Here is a 21,898-nt window from a genome sequence, read left to right as displayed (position 1 = left end):
CATTGCTGCTGGATGAGACACGTGGGCGTTACATTATCATCTCCGAACATTTAGTGCATAACTAAAGGTCAACTACAGGTGTCGAGGGTCGGTTTAATCATATTAGTCGGATATAGCCATAATCATTACTACTACTTAACTGATAATTAAAATCATTTTAATTAATAAATTATTTTAATTAAAAATAATGCAATAAAATCGATGGAAATCTTGATTTTTTTTTTATAGAATAGGAAGGCGGACGAGCGTATGGGCCACCTGATGGTAAGTGGTCACCAACGCTCTTATACATTAGCATTGTAAGAAATGACAACCATCGCTTACATAGCCAATGCACCATTAACCTTGGGAACTAAGATTTTATGTCCGTTGTACCTGTAATTACACTGGCTCACTCACCATTCAAACCGGAACACAACTATACAAATTACTGCTGTTTTGCGGTAGAATATCTGATGAGTGGGTGGTACCCAGACGAGCTTGCACAAATCTCTACCACCAGTAATTAATTAAGGATAACAAAGCATGCCGTGGAGTACCGGCTTAGAATAGTACTCCCCCAATCTCATCCCGCGGGTGTCGTAAGAGGCGACTGAGGGACGGGGAAAAGGGGGGATGGGCAGCAGCGTCCCCCCTCCCATAAACATCTTACCCCCTACTGCGCTCGCCAACACGCCTGCCCAGCGCGGCGAGTATGGGCAAACCCCTCCCTTAATGGCAGATGCGCCCAAAAAAAGGCCTCCAGTTACCGGCAAGCCCGCTAGGCCCGACCAAGGTAGCGGTCGCGGTATCGGCAGGGCAGGGGGTGCTAAGAATCACCGGTTCACGGCAGGCTACCGTATAAAGCGACTGAAAATGGCAACGTAAAATGGCAAGGCTGGACCATCACCTCGCCGAATTAGAAGTAGAGTTAAGTCATATAAACTGGCATATACTGGGGTTATCTGAAGTCCGAAGACAGGGGGAGGACACGATAACTCTAGAGTCCGGTAACTTACTCTACTTCCGCGAGGGTGATAACCTCTCCCAGGGTGGTGTCGGTTTTCTAGTCAAAAAGGATCTCATTAGCAGCATTGTGGAAATCAGTAGTGTGTCGAACCGGGTAGCGTACCTTGTCCTAAAACTTTCCGACAGGTACTCCCTGAAGGTTGTACAGGTATATGCGCCAACTTCGACATACTCTGATGATATGGTCGAAGCGATGTACGAGGACATCGCAAAGGCCCTCAACGACACCTCGAGGGCCCACTACAATGTTGTTATGGGAGACTTTAATGCTAAAGTGGGAGTACAAGATAGCGGTGAATCGAAAGTCGGACCTTACTGCTTGGGCTGCAGAAATCACAGGGGGCAAATGCTGGTAAACTTTCTCGAAGCGCAGGGGCTTTTTTTGATGAATTCTTTCTTTCAAAAGAAGCCTCAGAGGAGGTGGACCTGGCGAAGCCCCGATAACGTGACAAGGAACGAGATAGACTTTATCATTTCGAATAAAAGGCACATATTTAGAGATGTTTCAGTGATCAACAGGTTTAATACCGGAAGTGATCACCGCTTGGTTCGAGGCACTCTAAATATCAACTTAAAAGCCGAAAGATCGAGAATGATGAGGTCTACTCTCCGACCTACCATGCTCCAAGCTGCTCAAGGCTCCGAAAAGTTCCAAATGGAACTTCAAAATCAATTCACCGCGTTGGAAACCATAAGCAGCATTGATGAGAGAACCGACACGCTGGTCAAAATACTGCAAAACACATCGCGCAAGTGTTTTCCGCCACAGAGAAGAGACAACGCACCAAAACTCTCTGCTGAGACACTCGAGCTCATGAGAAAACGACGAGAACTACCATCGTTTTTGTCAGATAAGGCCTTAAACCGAACAATAAAAACGCTGACGCGACGCGATCTCCGACGCTCCAATACCCGTGCCATCAAGGCTGCGATTGAGCAAAATCGGGGATCGAAAATGTTCGCTCGCAAGTTTGGGAGGCCGCGTCTGACAAAACTTAAAACTGAAAATGGTGGGGTCGTTACCTCTAGGCCTGAGATTGTCGGAAAAGTAGAGAGGTTTTATGGGCAGTTGTTCTCTTCAAGATCGGATAAACCCGTGGGAATCAGTATTGATGACCAGCGCGCCCCTCTTATGCGCCATTACTCCGAGGAGCTCCCGGTCGTTGACCAAGGAGAGATTAGGGCGGCTCTAGAACAGCTTAAAAACAACAAAGCTCCGGGAGATGACGGAATCACAACAGAGTTGCTTAAGGCAGGCGGGACTCCGGTCCTGAAAGAGCTAGCAAGCCTCTTTAATTCCGTCATCCAACATGGCAAGACCCCGGAAACGTGGAGCGGGAGTGAGGTGGTACTGTTTTTCAAGAAAGGTGATAAAACCCTCTTGAAAAACTACAGACCAATCTCCCTCCTGAGTCACGTGTATAAGCTGTTCTCAAGAGTCGTCACAAACCGTCTCGCCAGACGACTTGACGAGTTCCAGCCCCCAGAGCAAGCCGGCTTTCGATCAGGCTACAGCACCGTGGACCACATCCATACTGTTCGGCAGATTGTGCAGAAGACCGAAGAGTACAATCAGCCGCTGTGTATGGCATTTGTGGACTACGAGAAAGCCTTCGACTCCATCGAAACCTGGGCAGTGCTCGACTCATTGCAGAGATGTCATATCGATTGGAGATATATCGAGGTACTGAGATGTCTGTACAACGCCGCTACAATGACTGTCCACATCCAGGACTGTAAGACGAAGGCGATCCAACTGCGCAGAGGGGTGAGACAGGGGGATGTAATATCCCCGAAACTGTTCACCAACGCGTTGGAAGACGTTTTCAAAACGCTGGATTGGACTAGGTATGGAGTCAATGTATGCGGCGAGTACATCTCACACCTTCGATTCGTTATCATAGCAGAGTCGCTGGAACAACTCACCGAAATGCTGCGTAGCCTAGGCGAGTCTTCCCGGTGTGTCGGTCTCGGTATGAACTTGGACAAGACCAAGGTCATGTTCAATAGGCATGTCGTGCCGGGACCGATATACGTCGAGGGGAAACCTCTCGAAGTTGTTAGTGAATATACCTACCTAGGACAGATAATACAAGTCGGTAGGAACAACTTCGAGAAGGAAGCCGATCGAAGAATTCGCTTGGGATGGGCAGCATTTGGCAACCTTCGTCAAGTCCTCAAGTCGTCTATACCGCAATGTTTGAAGACGAAAGTCTTCAACCAATGCGTCTTACCTGCCATGACATACGGTGCCGAAACGTGGACACTAACTGCGGGACTAGTCCACAAATTCAAAGTCGCTCAGCGTGCTATGGAGCGAGCTATACTCGGAGTATCTTTGAAGGATAAGATCAGAAATGAGATTATCCGGAAAAGAACCGGAGTCACCGACATAGCTTGCAAAATTAGCAGGCTGAAGTGGCAGTGGGCTGGTCACGTATGTCGTAGGACCGATGGCCGTTGGAGCAGACGAGTCCTAGAGTGGAGACCGCGAATCGGCAAGCGCAGCGTAGGGCGCCCTCCAGCCAGGTGGACCGACGACCTTAAGAAGGTGGCGGGCAGCAACTGGATGCGGAAGGCGGAGGACAGGGAGCTTTAGCGCACCTTGGGAGAGGCCTATGTTCAGCAGTGGACAACGATTGGCTGTTGATTGAACAAAGCATTTCAATAGTAAAAGTAAGTACTTTAACATCCTCTTGTGTTTCACAAACATCAGAGATCTTATCAGGCGCATTCAGATTTAATGTTTGATGATTTGTACCAACTGCATTCATTATTGAAAATGATTGAGTGCCCAAATCAGGACTCATATTACCTTCATTGTTTTTATTTAATGTGGAGATTGCTAAGTTATTCGATTCTTGTGTCGAAAATAAGTCATCCGATGACTTATTTACTTGAGCGAATTGCAAATCATCATCTGTAAATAAAATTGCAGTTATTAAAATCTCTCATTTTTCATGACCATCTAGAATTAATGAATTGTCTTGAATATATGAATGCTATGAAATTTATCTGTTGGTATTAGTTATCTATTGTTTTTTTTTATATTCGTATGTTTCGTGAGCTTGTTGTGTCGTCGTTTTAGAACCGGAACAATAATCGGCGCCATTTTTTTAAATAAAAGTTCATGAAAAAATATTAGAAGTGTCACAGCTAGTACTTATTATTTATATAGAATAAAATTTACTAGTAAAATAAAATGAAAATATAAAAGTATAATTAAATAACTTGAAGAGTAATAAGTATATAGCGTGGACTACTGTACGTACTGAAGACTATATAACCGCAAAAAGCTGGCCTATATAAAAAAAAACTAGCATATAAACAGTAGAGCAAGACGGCGCGGTACACCAGTAGTTATCATAGGGCAAGGCGGCAGTGCACCAGGGCCACTTAAGCTGATGGGGCCTCTAGGGGCAACCTAGAGGCCCCATCGGCTTAATGTTAACTGAATTATAACTTTTTAGTTGTCATCATGAAGTACTTACCATGTACCAACAAAATTATTGTTAGATAAAAAAGGTTTTATGGTTTAAGAAGTTTATTTCTCATCAAGAACAGAAGTTCACTTTCACGAGAAACTGATTACATAATTTTCTTATATCTATATTATAATAATCGATGTCTTTATACAAAACAAAAATGAATTACATGTTGTTAGCACTTTATTGATTGCCTGTATCGTTTGGTTGGATATAACTTATAATAAAATTACATCTGGCCATTAACTGTCATTATGGAAGAGGACAACTGTCATGGTAGCGGTTTTTAGAAAAATGGAGGAACTAACAAATTAATTTTTTTTTTGTATTAAGATTATATCGGAGAATAGATAACGTTAAATTGACAACGGTGTCTTATTTCTGACCAGCTTAAAATACATATTTTCTCAAATCGAAGACAGTTTTTCCTTAGTTCAGTGTTAAATTTTTCAAGAGATTTTTCTTTAATTAGTTCTTTGGGTAAGCTATTGTAAAGTAATGCAAGTGGGGAAAAAACGTAATACCAACTTTTAGCGTCATATCTACCAACCAATGCAACGCCTCACTGGAGTCTTTATCCATCTAGCCACGTCACTGCTTATATTAAGACATACTGACACTACTAAAAGCTTTTAACTTATTTTTTTTTATTTTCAATTGTGTATTTAGTTTGAATGGATAAGCACTGCTATCCTTGACGCAGGTTATTAAATAACCCATGAAGGGCAGGGATTTCCAGTCACCTCGACAGGCCGGTTGGCGTGGTTGGTAGATACCTGCCTTTCACGGCAAAGGTTGTGGGCTCGATTCCCACCCAGGAGAGACATTTGTGTGCGTGAACATGTCTGTTTGTCCTGACTCTGGATAGTCTGTAAGTATAACAAAAGAAAAGTAGTAAATGTAGTATATCAGTGGTCTGGTTTCCATACTACAATCTCTCCTTAGTTTAGGATCAGATGTCCGTGTTTGAATAATGTCCCAGGATATTATTATTATTACCTAGTAAAATTGAAACAAAACCAAATTTTTTAGTTAATGCCACTTATAATGTTATGTATAATGCTACTTATAATAGTATGTTATTAAATAAATAAGATTATTATTTGCCAGTGTAGTTACAGGGACACAGCAATTGTTGCTATTTACATGATTTATATTTCTTCATAGATACGTTGATTGTTTGAATATACATAAAACAACTCAGCCAACTCGTTAATAATTCAGAATATTGTGTCGTTTCTAGACAAACTAACTCAATGGGAAACATATCGGAAGGAGAATTTGTTAGAAGATATTTAAAGGGATTCATCATAAGGTATAATTTCCCATGAGATTTGTACAGACAATATGTACTAACCTACATATTTGAACAAAAAAACTAATTGTGCGAACATCGGCTTAGTAACTTGATATCAATATTTTTGCTAAGAAATTGAATTTATGAACGTTTCATGTATCTACCTATTGTACGTTCTTAAATTAAATATTTGATGGATTTGAATGCTTTGTTTGTCTAGTGGCTTCCTGATCCTGTGTTCAATTCCCAGGTCAGGCCAATAAAAAATGTTGGGGTTTTCTGTCAGAAAATTCTCAGCAGCAGCGCGGAGTCTGGAAATTGGAAGTGTGTACACTCCCGTGCTTCGGAAAGCACGTCCTGCGCCTGAACTCTTTCCGGTCGTGTCGGATTGCTGTCCCATCCGATGATGAGAGTTAGGGAATAAAGAGTGCACCTACGTTTGCGCACACACTTGTGCACTGTAATATCTCCTGCGTAGTTGGCTAATCTCTCTTGAGATTGGCCGCTGTGGCCAAAATCGGTCTAGAGGACATTATTATTTTTAAATATCTAATGATGATGGTGATGAAAAATACCTCACCACAAACATATCTTACAAGTTATAATTACAATTACAATCACTTCCTGGGGCAAGGAATTCTATTCTATAATCTAGTTCTTAGTTGAAACAAAACCACCTGACTGTAAGTGGTCACCGTTGACATTGGCTCTGTAAGAAACAAAAACCATTCCATACATCGCCAATGCGCCACCAAGCTTGGGAACTAAGATGTTATGTTCCTTGTGTCTCTAGTAACGGGGTGTAACATCTTCTGAAACTGTCTGATGGTAGGTCCACCACCAAGTAAGAATAAGTTATTATTAATACTTTTAGGGTTCTAATTAAATAAATTATACATGTTCTAAATGCTATATTATATTGATAATAAAGCGTTCTTTGTTGAATAATAATATATTATGTAAAGTTAATTAAAGTAACAGACTGTGAATGTTCCACTGCACGACTAAATAACTCTCCTTTTTGAGGATTAAGCTTGGAGCTTACTCCACGGTGCTCCGAAGCGGGTTGGTGGATACATGTGGCAGGTTTTCATGGAAATTCAAAGCTGCTTGCCCGGTTGGAACTCGGAGTCAACGGTTAAGATTCACGTCTTCTAACTGGGTCGTCACTAATAGTATATTATGTAAAATGAAAGAAAAAGACTAACTAGTATAATAAGGGCAAAATAAACCAAAATGTTATTTTTTCAAGTTGTTTCTTATCAGCACTTTTGAATCTTCATGTTACAGGATTGCATTGAATGTAGAACTGTAACCGTTTCGTAATGTAGATTCTGTGACGAGAATCTCAATAGTTACTCATTTTCTCAAATGAATTATATAGTGAACTATATATAATTAAATTTATACGTGCTGTATGAATATCCATGCCTACTGGTATTAAGTTTCTTGCCGGTCTCAGTAGAATCTAAGCGAACTATTCCGGCCTAGAACACGTAGAGATAAATTTTATTAAATGTGTTAAAACGGAGATTATTTACTTCTTTAAATAGTTTTTGTCAACCTTTAAGTTGATTTAAGTACATTTTATTTTTATAATACGCATTACGTATTTAATTTAAACAAAACTTTAGTATCGTGTTAATAGCTTAAATGATGTTTATAAATAATGAGTAACGCATAAGATGTGTATTAAATGTTTTTTTTGCAGACAATGAGTTCTTGCAGTGAACCAACGAAACGAACGTCATTGTACCGTACTCGTACTTGTACTTTTTTCAAATTTTTCAAAATTTTCAAATTCATTATGAATTTTTATTTTAGTCTTGTTGCTTACACTTCTTATTTAATATATATATACATTATATATACTCGAATGGTAATGAATTATTTACTTCGTCCTTTTAAAAAATGTATTTTTTCGTAGATACTGTTTGCTTCCTTAATGAAATGAATTATAATAAAACCGCGTCTGCTTATAAAATATAATAATAATAATATCCTGGGACATTTTTCACACACGGCCATCTGATCCCAAATTAAGCTTATACAGAGCTTGTACTATGGAAACCAGACAACTGATATACTACATAAACTATTTTTCTTTTGTAAATACGTACTTATATAGATAATTACACCCAGACTCAGGACAAACAGACATGTTCATGCATACAAATATCTGTCCTGAGTGGGAATCGAACCCACAACCTTCAGCGTTAAAGGTATCCACCAACCACGCCAACCGGCTCGTCAGGCTTATAATATTAGTTTTTAAATGTTTAACTAAACAATGGTGATATTTTTTTTTAATCTTTGATTCTTCAATCTTCGGTTAACCTTCTATTTACAATATAAATAAAGATAGGGATGATAAATGATTAAAGACAAAATATCAACTTATTCTCAACATAAAAATTTAATCAACTGTCAATAAATTTAGTCAACTGTCACGTCATGTCAATAATGTCACAGATAAAATATTAAACGTAATGAAATATGTATGTATAATATAAATTGCTTATAATTTTACGAAGAAATTCCGGAACCGAGCGAAAAATCTTATTAACGTTTACAACGCAAAGGCGCAAATTCAATTTTGCAGTACCAGCAGAATAACTAAAGACCAGACTAGGCTGTAACGCATACAATAGATGCTTCTGACGTCAGTGGCGCGTCATTATTATTTAATCTGTGGAAGCGTTTAGGCGCAACGAACAGCAACGAGGCATAAGGCTAGGTAACTTGGGTCAAATCTAAAAGGCAAGCCCCTATTTACCTAGGTATATAACCGGTATATAGGCGACGGTGAACTGAACAGAGACGCGGGTTAGGGCTGGGTTAATCCTTTTGTGAAGAAATCGATATCGATAATTACTATAAAACTCCTAAATTAATTTCTATATAACAAAGTCAAAATAATTACATGAAAAACTGCAAATTTGAATGAATACACAACAGATTAATTATAGTAATAAAAGAAAAGTTTATTAAACCAGTTTATTAATACTTATATTTGAAAATTAAAGTTGCATCTGTGCCTCGTCTAATGCCAATAATTAAATAAATTACATCTAATACTCCAATCGTACAAAACTTTATTTCGTAATGTTATTTGTAGTAACAATCCAAGACTTAACACAACATAATCCATTGAATGTCGACAAATGGTACATCACTATCGGGCAGCACGGCAGGCGGCGAGTGTGCGCGTCGATAAATTCCGACCGCGTTGTCAATCGCTCGCGAGGAGCGTTCAGGAATTAACGGCGCTGCGCTGTCAAGGCGCCGCCCGGCCGTCCCCCTTCTGACACAGGGTTGGGTAATACTAAAAAGCTATTTTTTAAATACTGTGAAAAAATATATAATCTTATAAATATACAGTTATTAAGTACGAAATTTGTATACTACATATGTTATAATAGATAGGCAGACTGACAAATAAGAAATATTAATCATCCCTTGCATCGCTAATGCGCCTCTAACCTTGGGAATGTTTTTGTTTTCTCGTTGGAGTTACACTGGCTTACTTACCCTTCAAACCGGAACACAACAATACTAAGTATTGCTATTTGGCTGTAGAATATGCGAACAGTGGGTGGTACCTACCCAGGCGGACTTTTAATCTAAAGTAACAAAGATTACTATTTACTCGTAAATCTTCCTAATAGAAATGTATTTTATACTATAAACTTTTTTTTTTTTTTTATAGAATAGGAAGGCGGACGAGCATATGGGCCACCTGATGGTAAGTGGTCACCAACGCTCTTAGACATTGGCATTGTAAGAAATGTCAACCATCGCTTACATATCCAATGCGCCACCAACCTTGGGAACTAAGATTTTATGTCCCTTGTGCCTGTAATTACACTGGCTCACTCACCCTTCAAACCGGAACACAACAATATCAAGTATTGCTGTTTTGCGGTAGAATATCTGATGAGTGGGTGGTACCTACCCAGACGAGCTTGCACAAAGCCCTACCACCAGTATAAAGATAATAATAAACTATATTAATATAAAGATAATGCTTTATGTTAAAGATTTAAAGTGTAACATTTATGAAAAACAGTACATGTTATACAAAATCAAGGCAAGTGTCGGATCTAGATTTGATTGAACAACCAACCGAATTAAAGTACACATTACAAATATGTTAATACATAACATAAGTTTTATATGAAAAATAGAATAGATAAAAAATATTAATTAAATAAAAAAAAATTTAACAAAAACTGCCAGCCCTGAGTAAATTGCGCGTGTACACTGGCCCCGTGAATTATACGGATTATACGGCGCACATGCGAGCTATGTGGGCGACGGCGGCTTGGCGCACCCGCCGGACTTGCCGCCATTATCGATATTAGCATCGCTGAGACCGCGCTACGTACCCGAGCTGAGAATAACTGTCGCTGTAATAAGTGCATGTGACAGGCACATGTTAGCGCGCGAACGACGGACCTAGTTTGTAAGGTCTTACGTGTATGCAATAAGCAGTTGTTAGACAGCGAATAATTTAAGCGATTGGATTATAATAGGGTTGCGCCTGCGACTAAACATTGCTTTGACAAATTTATTCACTGACAATGCAATTGGATATGAAAAAAGGTGGAATAGCGATGAATTATCGCAGTAATTGTTTTATTTATTTAATTGAATTCAAGAAATATTTACATGTTATTGTGTAATTGTTATTTCTTTATAATTGTCGTTTGTAGTGAAAGCCTAAATGGCAAAGTAGATTGAACGCGTAGATTATACGAGTTATAACGAGTACAATAAAACCGACTATGGAATAAAAAAAATAATGTTTTAAAGAAACGTTTACGTGTCCGTTTAACAAAGTGACAGCAGCCGACGGCCATATTCGATATCTGTTTATGTCATCCCATATGGATGTCAACTATATGCAAATTCTATGAAAACTTATTATGGAATTCGGTTAAATAAAATTAAAGATACTAATGCATATTACTTTCATTTACTCCGTAATAGTTCGGTTTAAACCACGCCAAAGTATGTACCAATGTGTCGCAAGATTTCATCGTAAGGAGAGGGGAGATAGGAGACTAAATATTATAAATATATGAAAAAATAATTAACGTCTTACAGACATATGTATATACGACTTGGCTTGTATAATATAATAACATCGTAAACTATGAAGGCCTTTGTCATTGGTTGATAACACCGAAAATTATAAGCACTTTTGTCTATTTGTTTAATATGATTATGTATTGTCTATTTTAATAAAACGAAGTTGTAAGTTCAGCGTGTAACACTGGGATTAAATCGGTCATAACTCACGCGCGAAACAAAATGTATGACTTTAGTATATGGGTGAGTGACGCGCCCTCCGCTCTACTTTCGTAATAGTCGTTTACACGAAAATTAGTATTGCAGGATGTTTAAACATATTAATAATTAATTTACAAACCTTTGTTTTTTTTTGTAATATTTATCTAAAACGAAGGTTATATTCAATTAATAATAAGAAGAATTGGCGAATGGAAAAAGGTTCTACAACACGTATACTTGATGGCAGACTTTTTTTCAACCCCGTCGGGTTTCTACCGCTAAACCGCAGTACTTAGTATGGTTGTGTTCCGGTTGGAAGGCTGAGTGAACCAGTGAAATATATGCACATAGGCATTTTAGTTCCCAAGTTTGTTGGTACATCGGCAATGTAAGGTATGGTTAATATTTCTAAAGGAGGTGGTGACCACTTTGCCTGCTAATTTGCCTGCCCTCCACCCCTTATATTTATTTCAAATTAAAAAAAAAAAAGTTTCATATTTTTTGGGTCTAATTAGTTAAACTAAATAATCGCAGCTGATTTTTTTTGTTTATAATTCTTTGTTGAACAACATTCGTATTAAGCAACTTTATAATAGGATGTTAAATGAGCGAGTAACTCGCTGAGCGCCGACCGTCGCCATGCATATTAATATCACTTTCTGTCAACGACTCAAACGCTTTAAATACTTATATGTTTTACATTCGAAATGTTACAGGAAGAAACAATTATGTACAAATTTATTGGGCTCAGTATCTATAATAAAATGCTACACAATTTATTAAATTTACCAATAATACATATTAACCTTATATTATATTAATCTCTTGTTAAAGAGATTTCTTATCTAAAGGCTGCCTCGTTGGTCTAGTGACCAGAAATAAGGTCGCAGACTCGGACATCCTGGGTTCAAATGCCAGGTCGGGCCGATAAATTATTGGGTTTTTCTATCGGAAATTCTCAATAGCTACCCGGAGCCTGGAAGTTGGAATTGTGTACATTCCTGTGCCTCGGAAAGTACAAAAAGCCATTGGTCCTGCGCTTGAACTCTTTCCGGTCGTGTCGGATTGCTGTCCCATCGGATTATGAGAGTAAGGGAATAGAAAGGGTACCTGTGTTTACGCACAGACTTATGTACTATAATATGTTCTGCGTAGTTGGCTAATCTCTTTTGAGATTGGTCGTCGTTGCCGATATCGGTTCGGAGAACATTATTAATATTTTTATTAAAGTTATCAGCCCAAAACAATAAACAAAATAATACAGTTAAAAATACTAAAATAAAGTCTATATTACAATAAAAATAAAATAAATTAGAAAATGCCAATAACGGCAATTTAGGATCTGTGTCACTAAATAATTTTATAGGTTTCATCGTGGGAATATGTACTTCTAAATTTACAGAGATCAAATATTTGAATCTTATGTAACAGCATTAATAAATAAGGCATATTGTATAAGATAAATAAACGTGGAGTTAGTGTTTATTGATTTTCATAAAGAATATAATTGAATAGCGAATTGCTAAATAACAATTTCCATAGCTCTCTCTTCAAAAATAAAGGATTTCATACAAACTTATGCCCACTGCCTTAGGGCTTAAATTTCCGTTGATATGTCATTCAGTCAGTCAGTTATTCTTTTATACAAATAGATATGTGAGTACATTTGAAATTATTGTAACGTCATGCCACATAATGCCACGCTACATATCGTCACGCCACATGCCGAGATGAGACAAGCCAAGCCAAGCCAGGCCAAGCCAAGCCATACCATGCCATGCCACAACAGTTAAAGCCGGTACTGTCCACCAAGCCCGCCTGTAACCATTACTGGCGTCACATCCGCGTGACAACAGAACTTGATAGCCGATCGACTCATTTCGGAACGTAATTCGGTTTTCTACAAAAATATTGCTTTGGTAACCAAAATAACGGATGAGATGATATTGCCATGACAGTTGTGAATTTGAAAAGTATTGAGATATAAATACATTCAATTATTCATATATTGTTATCATTATTACCTTCCCGTTTCATTATATAATTTATACTCTTCTGATCTTCTCGTCGATCTCAGTAGAATATTCAAACCGGTGATAGTTTATTCATTTAATTTATCTAAACAATTTTTAAATGACAAGTTAAAAGTCCTTGTTTACTTACTCAGGTAGCCTAACTATTAACCGTTTAGATGAAAGATAACGTACTTTTTAATAAGATTTTATTAACTCGACGTCTATTTTTAAAATTAATTTTTCTCTTCCGGATAATTTGGATATATGTACGATATTTTTGCGTTCATAAAAGTTATATTTTAATTTTAATTAAGTCGTAAATCAAATGTTTTTGAGGATAGTGCTGTATATTTACAATTTACATTTTTTTATTATTACAAACTTTACTGCGACCGACGTCACATACGCTAAACAGAACTGATATTATAAATGCGAAAGTACCTTTATTTTTTTGTTTAAGTTCTCAACCGATTATCATGAAATTTTGGCAAATACGTTATCAGGGGAACAGAAAAGGACGTACCGTGATGTACCTTTGGCTACGTGTTCTCACATTACACGCATTCGAAGCCGCGTGCGGAAACTAGTATCAATACACGCTTATTACTCGCATATTTGAAAGTGGAATCCTATCACTAAACCGGACAATACACCGAAATATTCAATAGTTTCATAAATTTAGCTTCAACTAATGAGTTTTGAGTGGTCGCCAAGCTAAGCGTCATAATACCTTATTGCTTACCGCCTAAATGGAACTCGCGCTATTGCCATGCCAATGCCAATATCAACGTTTTATAGACAGACCGAACAGCCGAATTCCCGTCGTATAGAATATAGGTTAAGGTTGATTTAGTGCAAGAGTGTGTGGAAACAAATGAATTCCATTTGAACTATTCTAAGTAAGATTAAACTCGATTTAGAATACGATCGTAAAATATCAGAACCTGGTAACATTGTCTAGTAATGCATCTAATTTATTTATTCTTTTTTTAATTTAACTGCCCTGCTGGTGCTAGCTAGCTTTGATTGATCCTGATGACGATTGTGACTGAAAGTCCCGTAGTGGTCGAAATTCCAGCGTAATTAATTGCTATATATATGTATCATAGCTTTAACATTCAATATGTATACTGTTTTGAACTATAGGTGACGAACTCTTTATTTTGGTTATTCTGTAAGAAAAAACTCGAAAATCACCGCAGAAAACGGTCGTGAAACGTCAAATAACGATATACGACTTTAGCCATAATGATCATGAAGTTTAAAAAGTAAACCCAATGTAATGTTCAAAACGTTTGACAACGAAAGATAGACAGTGCTTGAAAGTGACCGTATTATCGTGAACTATGAATGTTTTATTTTATTTTATTTAATGTATTTATTACACATATACATATTAATTTTAGTTTTCTGCATATTTTGTACATATACCTTTAACCATGCCAAATTTCACAACCCTCCGTGCGCGCAATGTACTTAAAAGGTATACAGTGTACTTTTTATTGATATAGGTAGACGGACTGACAAGTGGGCCACATGGTGGTAAGTGGTCACCCATGCCCTTCGACATTGGCACTAATCGTATAAGATATTAACCACCCATCACATCAGAAATGCTACTAAAACACTTAACTAAAATAATATAGAACTTCCATTTTAATCGGATTAGTAGTTTGGGGTGAAACCGAGTCTAACAACCAAAATAAAGAAACAAAACATACCTCTTTATAATATTAGTAAAATACCCGAATTCACCTGATTTATCATTCTCTATAATATGTCGCTATATAGTCAGTAGTTTCTGGCGCAAATAAACTCACTTGAGTTACGTGTATGCCTTTCACCGAAAAACCTTTAATCAAGGAAACCTGCATGTGTCCAATTTCACTAAAATTCTGCCACATGTGTATATCATGTGTGGTGGAATAAGTTTGAAACCCTCTTCTCAAAAGAGAAAGAAGGCTTTAACCCAACAGTGGGACATTTACGAACTGTTCCATTACATTATACCTTGCTTGCGCTTAAATTTCATAAAATATAGATAATATATATATACGTATATTATAAATCCTATCTTCCGCCCGTGGTTTTGCCCGCATATGCTAAGAGCGCAGATGTTAGGTAGCCTTAGTGTTAAGTAATAACACATAGCAGGGTATAGGTTTACTCTATTCCAAATTTCGTATAAATCCGTCCAGCCGTATTTCCGTAACAAACATCCAACCAAACAGACTTTCATATATATAATATGAATAGAATTGACATTTGTTGCTCAATAAAAAAATTAAACTGAATGAGTTTTCAAAATTAATTCAACAACGTCGATTTAGAACATCTATTGAATCGACTTTTGTTGATTCAATTCGATTGATAGTCAGTCCAGGCATTCAATTTAACGATTAATCGACAAATTATCTTACACTTATATAATAGATACATAATAAATTAATTGTGTTATTCATTCTCATGTGTACATACAACATATGGATATTTCTATCAACCACGCGCAAGCCATTGTTCTCCAATATTCAATCACGAGAGCACACACGTGATAGATATATAAATTCGAAACCAGATTCACGTGCTCAAATAATACTATCACATAATATTTAGCACACTTTCCATACACACCAAATAATACTTCCCATTTACTATATAATTTTAGTAGCGAACATTTTAGCTGCCTTCACGCTGCTAGATTTAGTTCACACAGCATAAAGTGGGAACATACCCTTACAAGGGGGACGTGGGGTGTCTCTTAGCCATTAGCACGGCGGCGGTGTCGTCGGCGACCGTCCGCGATGCTACCTACATCTGCATCACAACTCGTACTTAATACAATCACATAAAGTTCACTTTTCATTGACAGAATTTTCAAGTGGATAGGATCCGTGCATAATTTACGCGCGTCCGATAGACGGCCGCGATTGTTATTGCGCATTCGGGATATTGGATTTGGCGAGTGCGCTGGCGTCGCAAGATAATGCCGGGGTGTTTAATAAAGGTGGCACCTACTGCGCTACTGCGAAATTCAATTACGCGTTTGCACAACGTACTACGTACGTAGGAAGTCATTACCGTATGAAGCTTTGTGATGAAGAATTCTGTCGCTGGGTCTTTGTTTGAAAACTGCATTTAGGAGTCAAGTCCGCTTTGTGCCATAACTACGTGTTTTTATTACAATTTTAAGCAATCTAGACTTAAAAGTAGTTAAAATATAAATGAAATACGATGTGAAATCAGTGTTTAAAATGTCAACAGTATTATTGACAATTTGGAATATTTCGATAATGGTTCGGAAATTGGAATCATTAATCCGATCAATCAATGTGCCACGCGTCAGAAGACCTAAAGGGCCATTGTCTTTGTAAGCGCGAGTTCTAAGCGACATTAACGAAGGTTCCGGGTGTCCAGTGTAGGTAGACCTACGTAGTTTAGACCTGCTGCCAACGCAAAAGCCACAGAGTAAATTATTCAGTACTCAGTATGAGAAACAAACATTTTTTTACTCTTTTATCTACTTTTTCAGTAAACTGGTATAATTTTACGTAAACTGTTACGCGTGTACTATAACATGCGTATTGTATTGATATCAGTCGAAAACAGTTTAACACTTCTAATTCTAACGCCAAAGAGTAATATGTCATGTCATCATAAGACATAACATCTTAGTTCCCATGTTTGGTAGCGAATTGACGATGATTAATTTTTTTTACGGTGCTAAGTCTATGGGAGGTGGTAATCACTTATCACGCATCATTAATCACGCGTCGATATAAATATCGACGCGTTTGTCGGTTGCATTTTTAAATGCCAAAACCGACCAAACAATATAAACATGACACATAACTATCGATAATAATAAATATAATACTAATAATGATTTTATATATGTTATAATTTTTATTCTGTGGTTTTAAAATGGACTATGCGAATACGTTTTCGAAGGGTCGCCTCGAGGACGGTCTTAGTAAAGCGGGCGAGGCGCGTAATTTACGCGTGAGTGGTCGCTGCTGCTGCTGATTACGAGCGCCGGAGTACGGAGCTGATAATCCCGAACGATGCTCTGGCTAGCACGACAAAATCAACCACCCATTCACTCTCAGACTGTCTCGCTCTACATTCGTAGTGAGATTTAAGACGTCAAATAGTTATCTTTCTAGAATTCTTTTGTACATTTATGATGAGATTACACTTATCTATATAACAGTTTTATATTTTTCAATGCAAATTATGTATTGTATAAACATTATTATATTTTAGTTAATCTCAAAACTAAAATAGTCATTATTAGATTGCCTGTCAATTATAAAATAATTGAATGAATCATGAGCAAACCTGCCTGTGACAGATAATTTTCTGATACATAGAACCAACCTGCAGTGGAGCAACATAGTGGAATGAACTCCAAACCTTCTAAAATAGATAAAAGGTCTTTACCAAGAAATAAGTTATTTATAGGAAGTAAATAAATTGAAATAAGATCATATTTAATATATATATATATTAAATCTTATCTTATTTATCTTATCTTATTTCAATTATATATATATATAATTGAAATAAGATCATATTTAATATATATATATAGTTAGGAAATTATTTGAAGTATACTTATTACGCTTATTAATAATAAGCCGAGATGGTCCAGTGGTAAGAGCGCGTGAATCTTAACCGATGATCGTGGTTCAAACTTAATGGTGCTTAATTTGTGATTATAATTCATCTCGTGCTCCACGGTGAAGGAAAACATCGTGAGGAAACCTGCATGTGTCTAATTTCAATGAAATTCTGCCACATGTGCAATTCACCAATCCGCATAGGAGCAGCGTGGTGGAATAAGCTCCAAAACCTTCTCCTCAAAAAGGGAGAGGAGGCCTTAGCCCAGCATTGGGAGATTCACAAGCTGTTACTTACTGATACATTAGGTTTGTTAAAAAATAAAAGACGCGTGCTAATTTAAAACCGCCATTTTGTTAGTGAGTGTTTTCAAATGTGTTATTTGGATTTTTAAGAGTAATTGAGTGAGTTATTTACATCAATTTGTGTGATTTCGTGTTCTATTTTTATTAAAATCAATACGAGTTTTTATAAAATCAGTTTAGCGTCTGGACGCTAAATATATACATCATTAGTGTCCTTCTGTTTATGTGTGGAAATAACATTGTGATAATTTATAGTTTAATATTATAATCTATTACTACACAGATTAAAATACAAAATAGTAACCATGGTATCTTTTATTTTATACATTTCTAAGACGTTCACAGGAGTGTGAATGGCGACCTTTATCCTTGGGTGATTTGAACTAGCGCTGGATAGAGGTGGAGTGTGGGCAGCGCGAGTCATTAAGACGGCGTGTGCATGTTCGTTACGGCCGGGGGCGGCCGTGCCTTGGCTCTGTCCACTAACTTAATTACGTATTCCGACACGACGAAATTGGATATGTACGTATTATTCGTGGAAAGAAACAATTTTAGATACAGATTACTATTTCATGTGAGCCGTGGGCGACTGCCGTAATTCGACCTTTCAAATGACTGCTTGTATAATTTTATAAAGTTAGAATATATATTCGAACGATGTTATTTTTATGTAATCGATTTTAGAAAAGACCGACTTCGTAATTTGCCCGTATATATACGCTTCAAATATAAACTTAACAATGTTCAATACCAATGGAATTGATGGGATCACCTTGAAACTGTAATATTATAAGATCACACGCAAAAAATAGTCATCGAAGTCGGTTCATAAACATAGTTATATCCGAACATACAGATATAAACAATATATATGTATATATACGGCCGAGTAGATAACATCCATGTAAGAGATGTTTTATCCCACGGTTCAGTGGCGTCTCAATAATGTGAGACAGCTATTAGAGTTCTCATTATGGAGTCATGATTGACTACAAATATCTCTGGGCAAGTTTTAATTACCACGAGATTTTCTAAGCTCCCTTTCTTACCCGTTCACCTTACCAACCAATTTTGTTACAATTGCGTTGAAAACTACTAAGAATTTTGACGTAATAACTACAAAATCACTTGACAAAACCTTTTTTTTCCATTTCATAATATGAAAATTCAATAGACAATATTGAAAGTCATACTATTTCTAATAAAAGAATAGTCACGTCACCTAAAACACTAAATCCTTACTGTTCCATATATATAATTACGTGTCGTGGAGACGTTAGGGAGGTAGGTATCCTCGAAATGTCCTTACTATGCGCTGAGCAAACTGTTCGAGGCAGGTGGTACGCCGTGCGGCCGTCAGGGACTGCGAACCCGAAATCCACCCCCGTCGCATTGGCGAACCCTTAGGGTTCGTTCACAGTAACACTCCATGTTAATTTTTTTTTCGCTATTATTTGGATAATTATATATATATATAAGTTTAGTTGAACTTATAAAATTACAAGTTCTAAGGTTCCGAATGCAAATCCCAGATCAGGCTAATAATTGTCATAAGGTTTTTCTGTGCTGTAATTTGATCAGAAATACGTTTAATCTGTTGTGACAGCGAATTGAAATCGTCTAAAAATCAATAGCATAACAAATAAACTTATGTTTCTTTTCGGTTATACTTGAGTTATCTCTTTATGTAGTGATACAAAAATATATTTTACTGGTGGTAGAGCTTTGTGCAAGCCCGTCTGGGTAGGTACCACCCACTCATCAGATATTCTACCGCAAAACAGCAGTATTTGGTATTGTTGTGTTCTGGTTTGAAGGGTGAGTGAGCCAGTGTAATTACAGGCACAAGGGATATAACATCCAAGGTTGGTGGAGCATTGGTGATGTAAGCGATGGTTAACATTTCTTACAATGCCAATGTCTATGGGCATTGGTGACCACTTACCATCAGGTGGCCAATATGCTCGTCCGCCTTCCTATTCTATATAAAAAAAAAATTGTCATTAATTTTTTCCTTGTTAGCAATTGTGTAACAGTCCTTATAGAAACGTGCAAGGACTCGGACGCGAGCCGCGGAATTCCATTTAAAGATGTCGGGATAATTTAGCGCTGACGAGGCGAGGGCAAATTGACGCGCCCTCGGGGCCGTGTCGCGAGTATCGATCGCTCAGTACACAGCGAGATCCCTCGGTAAACAAACCCAGCTACCCAAAACATTCACCTTGTTCTACACCGAAAACTTCTGAAAACTCTATTCGAGATATCTTTTTTGGGCGTTCTATAAAAACTATCCGCAAATTCGTGTCATGTTAGTTTTATTCACGTGTCTTTGCCTAGCCGTTAAAAAGAATAGACAAAGTATTTAAATTATAAAAAAAATAACAAGAAACATTTTCAAATAAATATAGAATAATTTATTTTAAATCAAACTATTTGTGATAATTTTTACATGTTTTTTTTCGGAAAATCCTTTTTATGTTACACTTAACAATGCTATTTGCAAACTTAAAAAATCTATGTTCAAATATTCGGTATTAGTCTGTTACTTAATAACTCTAGATTTAAAATGCGCTTAAGAAGGCGCTACAGTGCTATTCTGTAATAACTCTCTTCGTATCTCACTTGTGAAATGTTGAAAACCGACTTATGGTGAAACGATTCTGTCCTTTTTACATTATGAGCTGAAATGGCCTAGTGGTTAGAACACGTGAATTCAACCGAAGTTTGCAGGTTCAAATCCACACAAGCATCACTGATTTTCAAGTGCTTAATTTTGTGTTCATTGTTTATCTCGTGCTCGGCGGTGAAGGAAAACATCGAGAGGAAACCTGCATGTATCTAAATTTGCCACATGTTTATGCACTATCTATAACAAGCGTGGTGATATAAACTCCAAAACCTCCTCATGTTGTAATTAATTATTAAAGTCAATGTCGCATATCACTTTCTGATTATTCAGGATCATATTGTTGACTTTCGAGTTTGTTCTTGCAAAACAGTTCTGCAGATCAACACGTCGATTATTATATTTTGGAATGGAACTTATGTATTTTTAATTTATTATTAGTAAGTAGATGTTGTGAGGGACGATATGAGAGAGCACGATCTCACTAAGGAGAACGCTTTAGATCGGGCAAAGTGGAGGCGTAGATACAGGAAAGCGGACCCTGGCGTTACTAGGCCGGGAAAACGCTAGGCAGAAGAAGAAGGTTATTAAGCCCGCATTGGAGCAGCGTGGTGGAATAAGCTCCAAATTTTCTCCTCAAAAGGGACAGGAGGCCTTCAGTGGGACAGTTCCCAGCAGTGGGACATTAACAGGCTGTTACTAAAAGGAAAATTCTAAATATAACTTATTTATATAACTTACTTTTTATATATATACATTTAATCGTAAAAGAAGCAGAATGTATGGCAACCGAAGCAGATTTTTTTTTAATTTACATCCGTTACATATTACCCTTATGTAAAATTATGTAGCGTCGATAAGTGGTCCATATTAAACACCATTACTTGAGAACTATTGACACTTACCCTGAATTACCTGAATATAATACATCCGCACCATGTATTCGGTTCAGTACATGTCACTAATAATAAAAATATCTAATAATTATTGGTAAGGTTTTTTTTTTACCGATTCAGGTAAATACTACTAATTAGATTGACATAGAATTGAATATATTATTTTACGTCATAGTTTTAGGATTATTTGCCTCGTTGGTGTCTTGATATGAGGATGCTGATCCCAAGGTCCTGGACTGATTTGAATAGAGATGGCTTTAAACGCCTGGGGCCGAATTCACTAATTTATAACAATTACGATTCCCGATTTAATTCCGATCCAACTTTAGATCATCTGTATTTATTGTAATC

The 21,898-nt window shown here is 37.1% G+C and overlaps 1 protein-coding gene across 1 annotated transcript in view; it reads left to right on the top strand.

Annotated features, from left to right (window-relative positions):
• The window catches only part of LOC126776160 (dynein regulatory complex subunit 7), a 163,273-nt gene that overhangs the window by 105,578 nt on the left and 35,797 nt on the right, over positions 1–21,898 (top strand). The gene's annotated exons all lie outside the window — the stretch shown is intronic.

This window comes from Nymphalis io, chromosome 19 (assembly GCF_905147045.1).
Source record: "Nymphalis io chromosome 19, ilAglIoxx1.1, whole genome shotgun sequence".
Lineage (NCBI taxonomy): Eukaryota > Metazoa > Arthropoda > Insecta > Lepidoptera > Nymphalidae > Nymphalis > Nymphalis io.
This window is presented reverse-complemented; position numbering and strand designations above follow the sequence as displayed.